Source organism: Benincasa hispida, chromosome 3 (genome assembly GCF_027475165.1).
Source record: "Benincasa hispida cultivar pf3 chromosome 3, pf3_genome.v1.1, whole genome shotgun sequence".
Classification (NCBI taxonomy): Eukaryota; Viridiplantae; Streptophyta; class Magnoliopsida; order Cucurbitales; family Cucurbitaceae; genus Benincasa; species Benincasa hispida.
The window spans coordinates 45,446,878-45,466,235 of record NC_143480.1 but is presented as its reverse complement, the minus strand read 5'-3'; the positions used below and the strand labels follow the sequence as shown (position 1 = coordinate 45,466,235).

Below are 19,358 nucleotides of genomic sequence, written 5' to 3'. Positions count from 1 at the left end.
TTAGTTTAGTCTCACTCCTATTATTTGAATAGTTTTTTCTTTGGAAACAAATTAATAAAGAGAAATTTTTATAGATAGAAAAAATATCGAATTATTTATAGAAATAATAAAAAAAAATACTAATAGACATTGATAGACTTCTATTAATCTCTATCAATAATATACTTGTATCAGTGACAGATTTCTATCCGTTTGTATCACTAATAAACACTGATAGGCTTCTGTAAGTCTCTATCAATGATATACTTCTATCAGTTTCCATCACTAATAGACACTGATAGACTTCTACCAACGTCTATTTGTGATATACATTAATAACAATGTCTATCACAACTATAATTAAATTTTGTTATTTGTAAATATATTTCCTTATATTTCTATTTTTGAAAACCTTATTATTAAATTAGAGTAAAACTATAATTTTTTTAAACATAAAATTTAAAGGGTGGATGGATGACTCATTTGATAAAAACACAAGTGGAATTTGACTTACTTTTTTAAAATATGTTTTATAATCTTTAGTTTTCAATTTTATGAAGTGAAATTACGAAATCAATGTCATTGTATACGTGTTGATCCTCTTAATTCTTTCTATCATTTTTTTATTTCTTTTCTTCCTTTTTGAAATTCAATAATGTAATTCTCTGTTTGTTGTTTTTTTTTTCTTTTTTTTTTTTAAAAAAAAAAATTGTTTTTTTCTTTTCTTTTTTTCTTTTTTTATTTTTTTGAATTTCAACTACTTGGAACATTTAAAATATTAAGAATTCTAAAAGTTGTCGTCAAAACAAGTCTAACTTAATTAATATAAACTTTTGTTAGCAAATTAGAAGTTTGACTTATGCACCTCACATGTGTGGATAACTAGACAAGTCTATAATTTCACTCGACAAAACGTTATCGAACATAAATTTTATAAAAGTAAGTAAATTTTCATTACAACTTTGTCACATGTATCGCATAATGAGGCAATTCTATCATTTACTCGACAAAATGTTGTAGAACATAAATTTGAAAAAGTATGTCAACTTTGGTTAGGACTTTGTCACATGGGCCGTTAGTAAATTAATTGGAAGCCTAGGAAATGAGTAAAGTGGTTACATAATGTAATAGAATAGCAATAAATAGTACAAAGATGGATACAATAATGTACTATGCCTTTCTGGCATTGAAAATAAACACATATTTCAACCATAGGTGACAGATTGCTGACAGTTCAATCAATGCAAAACCACTTAAAAGTAAATATTGAGTGGCCACATTTCAAAACTGAATATACATTCAATGGGATGCATTACCCCCATTGGTTATCTTATAATCTACCCTAAAGGTGTAGTTTATGTTGTACCAAATTTCATGAATTTCATATAGTTATTGAATATTATCGACACAAAAAGTGGTTACGTAGGTCAGCACTATTTTTTTCAGTTATAAATTTAGGCAGTTGAATATTAATTGGTGACCGATATTTCATCTCCAAACTTTGTAATGTTTTATGAAAGTTAATATAGTGTTCTTGTATCTTTAATTTCGCTCATTATGAGTTAATGTTTTCTTTAGTATTGAAGTATATGAACATCCTAAAGAAAGGATAAAAAGCCTCATATGTAAAAACTAATTTGACTAGTTTAGTTTGAATTTATTGATTTTCATTATTAGATTACTTAGATTAGTATATAAAGTTGAGTCTAAATCCAAAAGGATTAGGTAAATTTTGATTTTCGTAAAAGCAATTTAAGATTAAAGGATAGTGTTTTATTTATCTGAGTTCACATTAGCCATCGAAATATAGGTTTTTTTTTTAATGACTTAACCTCCTAAAAATATTTCGGAGAAGAAAGTCATAGGCGTTAAATTTGATTCACCAACAACGTTGAATTTGAGTTAAGGTTACAACTCCTTTTTAACCAAGTATGAGCATGTTTGAAGCATATTTTCTCATCATTCTATATTCCCATTTCAAATTTTCCCAAATCTCCAAATAATTTTTCTTTGTTACCAAAAGTGGAATCTTGAAGAAAATCTCTGTTTGTTTGTGTGAATAATTCCCTTGGAAGATGATACTTGTAATTCTTTATTACTTGTAGCAGTGTGCATTTGTTGAACTGATAACTTCTCATTTAAAAAGTTATTAAAGTTAGGGTTTTCAATTCATCGGTCGTCTACTACAAAATTACCCCAACACGTACACATTTTTTTAATAGGAAAAACTCATTCCATAATTAAAATTGTATATATAATGCAAGAATGGTAGAGATTGGAGATGCAAGCGTTCCACTGTATATCAAGTTTATATTGAGAGTGGCAGAGCTCCAATGGCTTCCACCGATTTTTCAGCCATTTTTTTTGCATTGCTCATTCTCTTTCTTTTCATCATTGTCTCTCGTATCAGGAGGTTGAAGTTCCATGGAGTCATTCCTTGGAATTGGCCAATCGTTGGTATGACACCCACTGTTGTTGCTCATCTCAACAGACCTCATGATCGCATTGCTGCAATCTTACAAGAAGCTGGTTCCACCTTCTTATTTAGAGGCATTTGGTTTTCAAATACGGACTTCCTTTTCACAGCTGACCCTTCAAATATCAACCACATCTTGAGTGTCAATTTCGAACGATACCCAAAAGGCCCTGATTTCAAGTACCTTTTTGACATTTTGGGAGATGGGATTTTCAACTCCGATTCAGATGCTTGGAAACAGCTACGCAAAACCGCTTATGCCTTGGTCCATGATGAGAAATATCTTCAATTCTTGCAGAAAATTACGGTGAAGAAAGTGAAGGAAGGGCTTGTTCCCGTTCTTGAAAGTCTTTGTCAAAATGGGTCGGTGTTTGATTTGCAAGATTTGTTTCAGAGACTCGCATTTGATTCAACTTGTATATTGGTCACTGGCATCGACTTCGATAGTTTATCCGTTGGAGTCCGTCATCCTTTCTCTGAGGCCATTGATGAAGCTGAGGAAGTCATCTTACTACGACACATTTTTCCTAAAAAGATATGGGAATTTCAAAACAAACTCCAAATTGGACAACCCAAGAAGATGAAACATGCTTGGGAAATCATAGATGAAACCATTGCCAAAATGATAGCCTCCAAAAGGGCAACCTCGGAAAATCAACTGAAAGAAGAGGCAGATGAGCAAGGAGGAGGAGGGGGAGTTGATTTGATGACATCATATATGATAGATATGAACAAAGATGATAAATTTTTGAGAGACACTGTTTTAAATTTCATGATTGCAGGTAGGGACGGTCTAAGTATAACACTCTCCTGGGTTTTCTTTTGTCTTTCAAATAATCCAATTGCCTTGGCAAAGATCAGAGAAGAGCTTGAAACAACGATTCCACCGAATGAAGCTCGTGATCAATTGCGGATATTTTCGATTGAAGAGGTGGACAAGTTAGTTTACTTCCACGGAACTCTGTGTGAAACTCTTAGACTATATCCTCCAGTCCCACTCCAACACAAGGTGTCAGTACAACATGATATCCTTCCAACTGGTCACCACATAAATCCCTATACGAAGGTTTTGATTTCTTTATATGCATTGGGAAGAATGAGTGATGTGTGGGGAAAAGATTGTATGGAGTTTAAGCCAGAGAGATGGATTTCAGAAAATGGAAGAATCAAACATGTGCCATCTTACAAATTCTTGGCCTTCAATGCTGGGCCAAGAACTTGTCTCGGGAAACAAGTGGCTTTTGTGGCAGTTAAAATAATTGCAGCTGCCATTATTCATAACTACAATATTATTCAACAACCAAACCAAGAGATTATTCCAAGTACTTCCATTATTCTTCATATGAAGCATGGATTCAAGGTCAAGGTTACAAAGAGATGGACTTGAAAGAAATGAAAACAGGTAAAGGAATTACAAATTTCTAGTATACTGTTGGTAAATTGGTCAAGAATAAAAGGAAACGTGAGAATTGTAGTGTTGCCTTTTCTTTGACATTGTTTGACGTTGTTGTGTGTACTTGGTTGATTTAGACATGGTTTAATTAGGTGAAGTATTGGAAGTCATGTTTCAGTTTTTACTTCTGGTCTGAAATGTAATTTTTTAAATTAAAAGAAAATTAATGTTACATTATAAAGTAAAATTACATAATCGATCCCACAATGGGGTAATTTTATAATTTCCCTTGCAACAAATCATACAACATAAGTTATAAAATTGTAGGTCAAATGTCATTTGAACATTCCCAATGAGCTATTAGTACAGATAAACAAAATTTGGAGCCTACAAAGTGAATAAAGAGCACTTCCACATAATGAGATAATTATTGTATAGAAGCACAAAAAAGGGTCTAAAATGGATTTTACCATACTTTTTGAAACTTAAGAATTTGGTCTCCTTCCTTATGTCATCGTGAACCAAAGATGCCAGAATACCTTTAGGGTAATTTGTTTTTTTTGAAAATGTTGATAATAGGATTCTTTAGATGTTTGAAATAATAAATTTATGGAATTATAGATGTTCGACATTCTTAAATAACCATATTTGTTTTGTAGAAATGTTTTTGAAGATATCCGAGAATACTTGAATAATTATGCTTGTTTTGTAGAATTTCTCCTAGAGAATATCTTAAATTTACATAATATTCCAAAAATTACTTTACGACTATTTATTAGTTTACAATTAATTTAATATAGCTTGAACTTTTGTGATATATTTGTTTTTATTAATTTGAATTTTCTTTTAAATTACTATAGTTTTCTTAATTTTATTTGTTATTTTTTTCACCAAAATGATAATATTAATTTAAGATTTTTTATAAAATTAATTTGAATATCTTTTTAAAAAACAACTACCAATATAATCAAACAGAGTAAAACACATAGTTCACATTTATTTTAGTTATAAAATTAAAATAAAGAAGAGCGTTGATGCTAAATTTTAGTCAAAGAAAAACACACTTAACCTTCATATGACATCAACGGTAAATTTGTAATTTAGGGAAGAGAGAACCTATGAAACAAAGAAAAATGGCTCTGATATGTAAGTCAGTAAGGAAACTAAAAAATGAAGAAGAAGTCAGAAGTTCTTAGATACCTCAATGGAACCATAATGGTGTATTTATGGAGAAAGTTGATCTAAGTTGTTCTCTTAGGTTTTGGAGTTGCTTTACAATAATTAGGTAACTTAACATGCCAAATAATTTGTCCGGTTTCCTATTTGGCTAGGGTTGGCTTTGTTCGAGACTGAGCATCTTTCCTAGCAAATAATGTGTGTGTGTGTGCGCGCGCGCAAAAATAGGAGGGTTAAAAAGGTAAAAGGAGAATGCTCTCAACACAAGAATCCAGAAACCCATGTTTTAGGAGGGCATTCAAAACTCCTGAGATACCCTTGTTTGGGCATCCTAGGATGCTTGAAATTCTCTAGATGCCCAAATATCATACATTACCACAAAACAAATGCAGTAAGCTAGATGCCCACTCCGTGGAAATATATCTTGGATTCACACGAAAGAAACAACTTCTAACCCTTAATTCTTTTTGCTCTCTTCCTCTTCCCGATTTCCCCTCATCTACTGTTTTTTTCCTTCTTCAATTGCAACGTTTGAAGTTGAACGTAGTTTTTCATTTTCATTTTATTTTTTACCTTAATTTTTGATGTATAGATAGAGATGAATATTAAATATTCATGGATATCTCTAACGTCCTTTATGAATGCTCATAAAATATAGAACATGCCATCTATTAAGAGTCTAATATAAATATGACTACTAACAACGATATCCATAACCTAGTTTAATAGTAAAAACAACTTAATTATTAATCTAAATAAATTTTATAAAATTTTGTGACTTATAGAAATATCAATCAATATCAATATTTTATCGATATATCTAATGCGTTTTGATATGTGCGATGGTTAAATACTCTATGATGTATTAAAAAACGCATTGTTTTGCCTAACTAAATCCAAGTGTGTAAATTTAACTAGGCACCTAGTGAGTCCAGAATCGAACATACAAATTTCTTGCTATTGATGTGATGACACTATTGTTTCGATCTTGACGCTAATTTGTTGTTAAATAAAGGCGATGAGTTTATGTTCCTAATTGTTGAAATGAAAGATAATGAATAAGTTGGAAATCACAATGGTAATGGAAGCAGCTTATGCAATGCGATGGAGTTTTTCAAGTCATGAATTAGGGTTGAGGCACATATTCACTAACATTCCCTAAGTAAATATACAAACCATGCGTCCAAGTAAATTTCTCGCAAATCATGACTACACTTCTCAGTATATTTGGCCACATTGTCATATTTCTAGGAAGCATGTGATGAGCTTTTAATGCAAGATACATTTCTTTATTTCTAAAGGTAATTTCTTCTTATTTTATGCAGTCTAACTCATTTACTTTTTCAAGCATAGATTCATTCTATTTAAAGCAATTTTTCAACTAATTCAAATAGCTTACAAAGCATGCATAAAACACGTTGAACACATGATCAGACTTTACTTAGTTCATGTTAGTTGTAGTGATTCTCAACTCATACAGAAATTAGTTACTCATGGATAAAGATGAAGAGATAGATTATTAATAAACTACAAATGCATTCATATTGATAAGATGAGTTTTTCAACATTTTACACAATATAAACAACTATAGTAAAAAGAAGATATAAAGCTAGAGATAGAAAGTCACACTACAAGAAATAACGGATATAATAACTAACGATAAAAGCTGTGATAGACCTTTTATAGCCTTTTTCGAAGATTATGACAGCCCAAGTTATTAAAAGTCTGGGACTTTCTATAGCGCTTTTGTATGACTATATCAGATGCTATAAGAGAGTAAGAAGATATAGCATGTATACCTTGCTATGGAAACATCTTATAGCTTTAGTTATTAAGGCTATCTTTAATGTATGATAGCTTATTCTTAATATTATCTTTAATATAAAATAACCTTTTCTTAATATATATAGCTTTATACATCAAAATTTCGTAATCCATTTACATTATAAGTGCTTATTTTTACCTAAATGAACACATAAAATACTTGATAATGCAACAAATACCATGACTTCCTTTTATATTTGAAATTTTGTAATTCATTTGTTCATTCCAAAATTTAAAAAAAAAAATTATCCAATAATAAAAGTATACCAAATATAATTTGTAACTATATAGGTTCATAAAATACAAAATGTACAAGGCTTTCAAGATTATGACATCATGGAATTGAGCTTTTGTCTTTGAGTCAAACTAGATCAAGATTATGGATAAAGAGCTTGAAATTGTTGAATTGGATGAAGTGAAAGTGGGGTCATGAGTTGATTTGAGTCAAACAATGGGAACAAATTTAGTGAAGTTGTTCCTTGAGGTGAAATCGACATTGAAATTTACAAGGCTTCATTATAAGCAATACAACCTGTAATTAAGAAAACTATTAAAAGACTTTCATCACAAACAATACAACATGTAATAATCACTTCAAGTTTCACTCAATATGTCATCCTCTAATTACAAAATAAGAACGAAAGATTAATAACTAAATCAAACGTCACAGAACAAAATAAGACCTGAAGTCAAGGAGATGATAAATCTCCAAGCCTAAACTACCTAACAGGTGGTCGTAAAGGAAATAACCCATTAAGATTAATAAATTAAAAAAAAAAAAAAAAAACAAGGAAAGTTATAGAGCTTTTATAGAGGGCAATCCAAGTCTCATAAAAATGACAGTATGTTTAACAGTCTCTAAAAAATGCTATAAACGCAATAAACAATAACTAACCTTGACATTTCAGTTATTTTACTGCATCCATAAAAGCCAAACAACTTCCAACATTAGTTTGATCATTCCAATATATGTAATAACTAGATAACGTTGGTTTTTTTTTTTTAAGAGAAAGTTAAAATAATATATATATATATACACACACCAAAGAGGTGAAAGAAAGAAACCAAAACAGAGATAACTTTTGAAAATGAATTACATAGATAAAACTAAACTAGAACTTAAAGTTAATAACATGACAACTAAATTCATCAAAACAAATCAAACAATCCACTAAGGAAGTTGTTGAATGAGAGTTTTACCATATCAACCATGGGTCATTCAGACAAATACCGTTTCCATGTGTTATACGATCATACCATCTTAATCTCCTAAGAGCAATAAATTTAATGGACATAACTCAGTGATGAGCTATATATGTTTTTCTTACACTCAAGCTTTATTTTGTTTAGTGATTATAAGTTATTGAAGTAAAATAAGCTCAAGTATACAATTGATTATTCAACAGCCTTTTACATTTTTCTTTACAGTTTGTTATGTAACTATTTGTATCAGACAAAATGTATAAATATACATCACTTACAATTTGTAGAAACAATCTTACAGAAGCTTACAAGAAAGCTACAAGATCTGTAAAGAAAAATGACTTAGCTCTTGAATAAAATTCTTCTCCTTCCCATGGATGTAGGCATTGTATTGCCAAACCACGTATATCATCGTGTAGATCTCTTTCTCTTCTTTCTCATAAAAGATTGCATGTTCTTCTTCTTCTTCATTCTCTCGACGATCACACAAAAATAATCAGAGAGAAAAGGGTTAGCAAAAGTTTTTCTGCAAACAGTAGAGAGAACGTAAGAGAGAAAGAAAGTAATTTGTCTGAAAATAATTTTCCATCAGAGCAGAAAGCATTTCCTTTGATCAGGCAGAAGATAGTGGATTATTCCACGTGTTGCACATTAGCTGGAAGATCGTGGAACAAGCAGAACCAAGTTTTCTACCAACCAAATTTGGGGCAAAACAACTTGGGTTGATCACGGTTGGATCAGCAAAAAGGGCCAGCTTCATCATTTGGGCTTTTATTATTCAAGAATATCAAATACGCAGGCCCACAAAGTGGTATCAAAGCAAAAGACTTACAACATTGCAGTTCTTGAAGATTCAAGTTTTTCACTCGAAGATGTCAGTAGCAAGATTCGAAGTAGAAAAGTTTGATAGCAAAGGAGATTTTGGCCTATAGAAGGCCAGAATCAAAGTAATTCTCGGCCAACGGAAGGCTCACAGAGCTCTCCTTGACCGATCAACTCTCTCAGACTTAGTGACAGCTCAAGAAAAAGAAGGTTGGGAGCTGGTAGCTTATATTATGTTGGTCCTAAACCTTAATGATAGTGTTTTAAGACAAGTTTTAGATCAAAAAACAACCTATAGGATATTGACTAAACTGGAAGAATTATATGCTACCAAAGATCTTCCTAGTAAAGTGTACGTTAGGAAGAAATTCTTTACATTTAAAATGGATTCATCAAAATCTTTGACAGATAATTTAGATGAATTCAAGAAAATTGTTGCTGAATTTAAAACCTTAGGAGAAAAACTTGGGGATGAAAATGAGGCCTATGTGCTTCTTAATTCTTTGCATGAACCCTATAGGGAGATTAAAAATGCTCTCAAATATGGAAGGGATAGTATAAGTACTGATACTATAATATCAACCCTAAGAACTAGAGAGCTAGAGTTACAAACTGACAAAAAGGATCATTCTAGTGGTTATTTGCTAAAGGAAACATCAAATCAAATCACTCAAATGACAGAAAATCACATAATTCAGAAGAAAACAAGCCTAAACAGAAATTAAAATGTAAAAATTGCAAAAAGAAATGACATTTAATCAAAGACTGTTTTAATCTTAAAAGGAAGAACTAAAAGAAAGAAAAAGACTCTAAAGGTAAACAGCCCAAAGCTTCTGTGGTAGAAGGTTCTTTTATCTACTCATATGCTTTAGCCTCAATCTTAGACAAATCCAACCATGTAAATCCTCTAGGAAAACATGATTAGGTCTAGATTCTGGATGCACCTATCACATGACCTCAATGAGACTATGGTTCAACACCTTTAAAGAAATTGAAAGAGAAATGGTTTATATGGGAAACAACCAAGGCTGTAGGATAGAAGGCATTGACTCTGTTTCTATGAAATTTAAGGATGGAACTATTAAACTTCTTAAAAATGTGAGATATGTTCCACTTCTTAAGAGAAACCTAATTTTCTTAGGAATGCTTGATGCAATTGGGTATGAATACAGGGGTAAAGGAGGAACCCTTGAGGTGCTAAAAGATTCTAAGGTAATACTAGTTGGGGAAAAGATAAATGATTTATTTGTGGTCAAAGGAGTTGAAATGATGTCAGGGGCATATGTTGCCACCACAAATGAGATCATAGAGGCTGATGTTTGGCACAAGAGATTGTCTCACATTAGTGCTAAAGGCCTAGAAGTCTTATCTAAACAAAGGATTCTACCTAAAGGTCTCTCAGAAAATCTAACTTTTTGTGAACACTGTATTTTAGGAAAGGCCACAAGGCAAAGTTTCACTAAAGCACAACACACCATAAAAGCTATCCTAGATTATATTCACTCAGACCTATGGGGTTCAGCTCCTACACCTAGCCTAAGTGGCTCAAGGTATTTACTCTCTTTTTACTGATGACTTCTCTAGGAAAAGTTAGGTTTACTTCCTTAAAACTAAAGACTAAGTGTTTGATAAGTTTAAGGAGTGGAAACTCATGATAGAGAAGCAAACTTCTAAAGAAATTAAATAACTAAGAACTAATAATGGACTGGAATTCTATAGTGAAGAGTTTAATAAGTTCTGTAAAGAAACAGGAATAACTAGGCATAAGACTGTTAGATTCACTCCTCAACAAAATGGAGTTGCTTAAGGACTTAATAGAATAATCATGGAAAGGGTTAGATGTCTTCTTTCAGATGCAATTCTTAGTGAAAGGTATTGGGCTAAGGCAGCAAGCTACACTGTTTTCACCTTAAATAGGTGTCCTCATTCATCCCTAACCTTCCTAACTTCTGAAGAAAAATGGACAAAACATCTACCTAACCTAGAAAATCTAAGGGTATTTGGATGTGTTGGCTATATTCACCAAAGTCAGGGGAAACTAAAGTCTAGGGCAGTGAAGTGTATGTTTGTTGGGTTTTCAGAAGGTGTTAAAGGCTTTAAGATGTGGAATCCTATTGAGAAAAGATTTGTTGTAAGCAGGGATGTCACTTTTAGAGAAAAAGAGATGTTTATTCAAAAAGAAAAGACAACTTGTGAAGTTTCTAAAGGTCCTAGTACTACTAGGATTGAGGTGGAGACACCTAAAGATTCTTCCACTAGTCATAACTCTCCTAATGAATCTGAAGAAGAAGAAGAGGAAAACTCAAGTGAGTCTACTGAGAATACTGAATCTCTACCTAATTTAAGTTAGTATTCATTGGCTAGGGATAGACAAAGAAGAGTCATAGTTCCTCCAACTAGGTATACTGAAACTAATTACATGAACCTAGTTCTAAATGCCACAATAGCTCCTAATGCCAAGAACCTGCTACTTTTGAAGAGGCAGTGAACTGCCCTAATGCTAGGTCTTGGATTCAAGCTATGTGTGAAGAAATGGAATCACTCACTATCAATAACACTTGGACCCTAACCCCTCTTCCTAAAGGATGCAAGCCTATAGCTTCTAAGTGGATATATAAACTAAAGGAGGGTTCTACCAAAGAAGAAAAGCCTAAGTACAAGGTTAGGATAGTGGCTAAGGGGTTTACCCAAAGGGAAGGCATAGACTATTCTGAAAATTTTTCACTAGTAGTAAAACAAACTTCTATTAGACTTCTATTATCTCTAGTTGCTCAGTATAACCTTGAACTAGATCAACTAGATGTTAAAATAGCCTTCCTTCATGGAAATCTAGAAGAGGTTATCTATATGGTTCAACCTAAAAGGTTTGAAGAAAGAGGGAAGGAAGACCTTTAAGGTCTCCTAAACAAATCTATTTATAGTCTTAAACAATCCCCTAGATGCTGGTACAGAAGATTTAATGATTACATAAAGAGTATTGGGTTTCAAAGAAGTACCTATGACATTTGTTCTTATGTTAATTCAACAACCTATAAGGACAAAGTTTATCTACTACTCTATGTTGATGATATGTTATTAGCTGGGAAATCTAAGGAGGATTTAAAACATGTCAAAGATCTCCTAAAGAAAGAGTTTGACATGAAGGACTTGGGATAGTCTAAAAAGATTTTTGGGATTGAAATAAGTAGAGACAGGGCTTCATCTATCCTCACCATTAGTCAATTAAACTATTGTGAAAAGGTTATTAACAGATTTAAATGTCTAATGTTAAACCTGTCACTATATCTATTGCTAGTCATTTTAAACTTTCTTCAGAGAAAACTCACCAAAGGAAATAGACATAGAACATTTGACTCAAATGCAATTAATTCCTTACAACCAAGTAGTAGGTAGTCTAATGTATCTAATGATATCTACTAGACTATCCTACTGTACTAGTCTTGTTAGTAGATACATGTCTAACCCTGGAAAAAGGCACTGGGAAGCAACAAAATGGATATTTAGATACTTAATATGGTCTAAACAATCAAAATTAACATATCAAAGTACAAAAGAAACAGAATTAGAGCTATATGGATATGTTGATTCAGATTTTGCAGGTGACCAAGACAAAGGAAGATCATTAACAGGTTATCTATTCTCATATGGTCCAAATTTATTATGTTGGAAAGCAAATCTTCAGTCAATCACAGCCCTATCAACTATTGAAGCAGAATACATGGCTTTATCAGAAGCATTGTGGTTAAAAGGGTTGATGAAGGATTTTGATATCAATCAAACAATAGTAAACATCTACTGTGATAACCAAAGTGTCACTCATCTTTCCAAAAACTCTCAATATCACTCAAGGACCAAACGCATAGATATTAAACATAACTTTGTAAAGGACAAAATAGAAAAAGGTGAAGTCGAAGTTTTAAAGGTTCATACCAGCAAGAATGCTGCTGATATGCTTACCAAACCAATTTCAAAGCTCAAGCTTGTGAACTGTCTTGGTCAGATCGGCTTCTAGCTTCTTGAAAAAGGGTGAAGACATGTCAAATCTGGAAGGAGAAGAGCTTGCATGTTGAGCTTAAGGGGGAGATTTGAAGTAAAATAAGCTCAAGCATACAATTGATTATTCAATAGCCTTTTACATTTTTCTTTACAATTTGTTATGTAACTACTTGTATCAGACAAAATGTATAAATATACACCATTTACAATTTGTAGAAACAATCTTACAGAAGCTTACAAGAAAGCTACAAGATTTGTAAAGAAAAGTGTGACTTAGCTCTTGAATAAAATTCTTCTTCTTCCCGTGGATGTAGGCACTGTATTGTCGAACCACGTATATCATCGTGTAGATCTCTTTCTCTTCTTTCTCATTACATGATTGCATGTTCGTCTTCTTCTTCATTCTTTTGGCAATCACACGAAAATAATCAGAGAGAAAAGGGTTAGAAAAAGTTTTTCTACAAATAGTAGAGAGAATGTGAGAGAGAAAGAAAGTAATTTGTTTGAAAAGAATTTTCCATCAGAGCAGAAAGCATTTCCTTCCATCAGGCAGAAGATAGTGGATTATTCTACGTGTTGCACATCAGCTGGAAAATCGTGGAGCAAACAAAATCAAGTTTTCTTCCAACCAAATTAATTTGGGGCAAAACAACTTGGGTTGATCACGGTTGGATCAGCAAAAAGGGTCAGCTTCATCATTTGGGTTTTTATTATTCAAGAATATCAAGTGTGCAAGCCCAACAATTATGGCTTTCATTAAGTTGTAATGCCTCACAACTCTCCCTCGTTCTCATCCTAATCATATCAGTTTGTTGATGTAATTTAATTTAAATGACAACCCATACCAATATCCTAAAGTCTATATTTTGCTTCATGTATACATCAATTTAGTTACTGACCATGAGCTTGAACCTCCACAGTAAATGACTAACAAAACCACCCAAATAGTACCTAAGTGATACTATATCATTTTTAAAACATTTTAAAAAGCACTTAAATGTCATTTTACTATCAAAGTAATAAAAGAAGTTCCTAAAAAGTGTCAAGTCATAATTTGACTCTCAAAACAACCTAAAACGTGTCTAAAAGTCATTTTCTTTCAAAGTCACCTAAAAAATGTCTAGGTGTCACTTTAACCACAAAACCACTTAAAAAATATAGACTAAAATAACATCAAATAAAGCCAAGTTGAATAAAAAATAGAATTCAATAAACTATTGATACATAAAAACTGAGAGATGAAGTAGTACATAAAATGGAAACTAAATGAATGGACACTCAATACTCTTTCTACAAGTTTCAAGATCTCAAATTCAAGATTAAAAGAATCCCAACATCCAACACTCAAAAGTATTGAACCTAATATTAACACTTATAAACAAAAGAACTAAATTAAGCAAATTTATCAAACTTAATCAACCAAAACTTAACTAATGAACTTTATTATCCATTTACCCACCCCTACACTAACGTCAAATTCAATGTGAAAATACATCAATATTAATCTCAAATGAACTCTCAAGTTCATCAACCAAATGTTAATAATTCAACACTCCAATGAAACTTAATTAGCCTTCTCTACTACCAGAAAATGTCCAAGGAAATGCAAGTTAGAAACTAGAGTAGTTAGATATTTTGAAGAAGATACCAACTATCTACCAGCTCAAACATTGTTTGAAACAGAAGCTTTTGATGATTCACCATGTAATATATTCTTCACCAATCCACATTTGTAGTACACTTTGATACATTCTGGAGCCACCTTCGTGAGCTTATGACACATTAAAATCTTATAAAAGAGATAGATGTTAGCACTAAGTATCAAATTATATAGACAAGAAAAAATGTGCAACAAATTCCTATATGCAAAAAATGAATACGAGAGTTATTTGGCAAGCAAATAAGAAATTGATCTTCAATCAGAGAAAAAAGTTAAACAATGAATCTGGAGGAATAATATATCCTTTTTTCCCATCCCTAAAGAAAAGCGAAATAAACCCAACTATGAAATTCTTAAATTAAAATTGACTAAATGGTAAGTGAAAAAAAAAAATTATCTAACAGAATGAAGGGCATATCATGTCAAGCTTGTATCATCTTCCAAAGTTAAAAGCCAAATTTCATTTAAAAACCCAACCTTTTTGGACGATGAATACTAAAGCATTTTGAGAATCGAAACCAAAAAAACATTTAACAAAGCATTTTAAAACGAACAGTCACCCACGAATCATTTTGAGAACCAAAACAAAAAATGCTCCCTATATCTAAAAATCAAAATTTATTTCCCGTCACCTATTATAGCTTATTTCATGAAACGCTATATTAGAAAGTTATAAAAGATCATGGTCTGCTTAATCTGAGTCCTGATTTCTGTATGCATTCACTTGCTCTTACTTGTCATAATGGGTGAAAAATGAGATGGAAAATAAGTATACAAGTAAGCCTACCTTAACTTTAGTCCTGATTTCTAATTGTGTCGAAATGTACAAGTTATCATATATTTCTTATAACTAAAATTTCTACTAAGATTGATGAATATCCATTTTTTAGATGAACAAAACCATAATGTACAAAAATTTATACTAGTAAATGAATGCATAAAACATTGATTCAAAAGAAGATAAGCAATGAATGTATAAATTATGGAGCAACTTATACTAATGAAATGAATATTAAATTTCCATGTATTTGAGTTCTAAAACAAATTCTTTACTCTATAAATGTTTCGGTTAAGGGATAGACAATTGGAAGGATATTAAAAAAGTAGAAAAAAAAATACAAAAACCAGCTAATATACCACATAGGTGTCTTAAAATTAAAATGAGATATTCATAATAAACATTGGAGCACCAATATCCAAACTTATACATACGTTGAAAGAAAATAGTCTAATCAATGCAATCCTGCTACTCATAAAACAATGAAATTTGAATTTGACCTTCAATTACAAATTTAGTTAAATTCAACATTTAAAATCCATAAACTATCATACGTAAGTGGAGATAAAAAGTAACAAACACTAACCATGAACTCAAATTTGTGACTATATCAAATTGTTCCTACCAAAATTCAATAACTTGTTAATCACATCTTCTAATAGATACAATTTCATTATTAAATACATACCTAGCATCACCAAATCAGGCATATTAGAATCTACCTCCACACCCACTTGCCTTTAGGTATTACAAATGAATTTGCCCAAAGAAACCAACACCACTTGTTGTTCTAATCCTCCTTAACATATATGTAGAGGCCTCCACAAGATAAGAATTAGTCATCATTCTAAGCATGTTTGGTTATGAGTTCGCAAAAAGTTAACAAAAATAAGAGATAAATAAAGAAACAACGATAGACACTTGTTTGCTTTGGGAAGAACAACCAAAGCAAACGGGTGCAAACTAGAACAAAGGAGAACTCAATAGTGAGACACTCTACTCGATCATTATCAATAGTGTTAGGTTAATAATAACCTTTTTGTACAAATAACATCTCTAACCTTGCATTATTTCCTTGAAGCCAAAAGACTAAGCTGAAAAAATTATCTAATACATGCAAACCATCAACACAACTCAAAAGTTCCATTCGCACAGGGCTAAGTGAACAATGTCAAACCCATCGTTGAAATAAGTAACTTCAGTAATTTGCTCAGTAGGAACACACACACGCACACATATCAACATCACATAACTGACAAAATGTATCAATTTTCTCAAACGAATAGTCACAAAATCAGCTATCAATTATTTTCGTATTGAATCCCTTATATAAAATTAGATAACACTTGCAAACAACCATTTCACAACCAATAATTCCAAAGATTTCTGACATACAGAGGCTAAGATAACAACATAATATAATCTCATTAAAATAATTCAAACCCTAAAATTTGCATTCTCACAACTAGATATAACTAGATGTTTTATAAACCAAAATATGAACAAAATAAATTGGAAAACTCAAAAATTTCGACGATACCCACAATGGAAAAGTAACATTATCAATGGAAGGAGGAAGACCCGGCTGTACCAGTGTCCAACAAAGCCTAGGAGTGCAATTATGTGCAGAGGAAGGAGACAAACTGAGGGGAAATGATCTAAAAGAGAGAGAATCGATCAAGAGAGAGAGACCAATTGAGAAAGAAAAGACAAAAAACCAAGAACTCACTAGCAATGATCCAAGGCACAACGCGATGTCAACTGGGCAAATTGTCACACCCCACCTCGAGCCCATCTCCTGAGCTCGAGGGGAGGCCTGAGGGACCGCAGATACCACCCTTTCGTGATACCTACTGCCCATGTAAACCTCTTTACTCTCAGTAAACTTTAAGTCAAGGAGATAAATAACAATTGGTCGAATAGGTCCATTTTATTACAACAATGTAATATTTATACAACTCCAAGACTTAACTACAACATTTACATCAACAACTCTAAAACATCGGAAGTGTAACTGTGGCTTGTGGCATATCTTAACCTTAGTAGCACCTTGGAACTCCTCACCTTTCGCTACCTGGGAGGAAAACATGAAAGAAAAGAATGAGCTTCACAAAGCTTAGTGAGTGGTAAGCAACTTCTGGGGTCTATTTCAACTCATAATAACAAGCATATCATATATACGAGGTTAATACTAAAAACTCCACTTTGAATGAGTCTGGTCTCAACTCCTATCTACATGCACAGTAGATAGTTAACTGTTACTAATCATAAACGTTTACTCTCTTGCGTTTTCCTTTGTTCCCTATGTACACATAGCTCCCCGCTTATGGGCTCAAAAGCTAGGCCCGTCGGCTCTCTTACCATCCATACGAGGTTCCTCCCATAGGCTCAGGAACTAGACCTCTCGGTCCCCTGACCATCTCGTGAGGTTCCATTTGGGCTCAAAAACTAGGTCTATTGACCCCTTGACCATCCCGATCATATATTCTCATTTTCATGCTATTTACTCATTCAGAACATAAGCATATACAATTTACTCTAAAATATATGCTTAAGACTTAAAGAAAAATACCACTCACCTTGGTAAAGATAGGAATCTTCCTCTTTAGAAGTTCCTTGATCTTCTCGGCCTCCTCTTTTGAACCCTAAATTTTATATTCAACTTAAAGCTCATATTACTCATAGTTTCATGCCTTATCTCCAGATAATTCCTTCTACAAACATGCTCTAAAATGTCTCAAGAAGCTTACCTTAAACTCTTAGATTAGAACTTCTTGTGGTTTGGCCGGAATCCTCAAATCATCAAGACTGGCTTAACTTATCCAAAAGCTCGACCCTTCTGTTTTTTCTTCACTCTTCAACCCGATTCCTTAGAGCTTCTTCTCCAGAAGCCCAACCATGAAAACTAGACTCTCATAGCTTTCAGGTGGCTTTGGAATCACTCCAAACGCACAAGTATCTAGGAGAAGTCCTCGTCCCAAGTTAATGCTACTTCAAGACTTCACTGTCCGACAATATCTTCTTCTCTTGGAACTTCATGACCGATGCATGCCCTTCATGATCAACGCATGGTCTCTTTCAAATCTACCTTCTAACACTCTTCCTTGCATTCTTTGATGAGAATTTGGTTTATGAATTAAAGAGACATCTTGTAGTGGTATTTATAGGCTAAAGTAAACGATCCTTCTCATCTTTATCAAGCCTCCAATGCAAGACACCTCCTACTCTTGAAGTGTTTGTACCACGTTTTGCCACCACCTACTTCCATGTCATTCATCTACTCTCATGCCACATATCTACTTGAGTTTTATTCCTCATGCATAAGACTTCCTTTGCATGAAGCGTTATTTGTCCAGCTCCTACTAACACAAGTCTAACCAACTCTCGGTATAGCCATTTGTCCAGATGAGCTCATCAGCTTTGCGTAACACAAGCCTCAGCACCGCTCCATCGTTTAGTCCATCGTGCAGCTTTCGCACTTTATCGCTTAGCTCCATCATCTATTGAATCTCTTGTTGTAACCAATTGTCTAGTGCCTGCGTCTATCGTATAGCACTAACGCTCGATCGTGTAGCTCAATTGTTTAGAAAACCTCTCGCACTCAACGATCTCACTCTCATCGATCTCGCTCTCAACGATCTCGCACATAGCCTATCGCTTAGCTGTCACGCCTATCATTTAGCTCCATCATGTAGTGCTAACGCTCTTTCGTCTAATGCATCCGCTCATCGCATAGTGTTTCACCCAGCGTCTACGTCTATCGCGTCCATCGTTTAGCATTCTGCCTATTGTATAGCACCATCGTGTAGTCTATCGCTTAGCGCCTGCACATCGTCCAGCGTCTAAGCTCTTCGTCTATCGCCCGCCCAATGCTTAATGCTATCATTTAGTGCTATCGCGTAGCACTATCGTTTAGCTTTCACGCTTATCATTTAGCGCCTGCACTAATCGTGTAGTGCTTAACGCCTATCGTATAGCCTAATCGTGTAGCACATCTCTTCACATCGTTTAACATCATACATAGTTACACGATCGCCTAGCACATCGCTC

At 33.1% G+C, this 19,358-nt stretch overlaps 1 pseudogene across 1 annotated transcript; it reads left to right on the top strand.

The window, feature by feature from the left end:
- The first annotated feature begins 2,047 nt into the window (after nt 1-2,047).
- On the top strand, nt 2,048-4,131 carry LOC120072964 (alkane hydroxylase MAH1 pseudogene; annotated as a pseudogene). Its single transcript, XR_016528641.1, has one exon. The product of XR_016528641.1 is annotated as an alkane hydroxylase MAH1 pseudogene (transcript).
- The last annotated feature ends 15,227 nt before the right edge of the window (nt 4,132-19,358 follow it).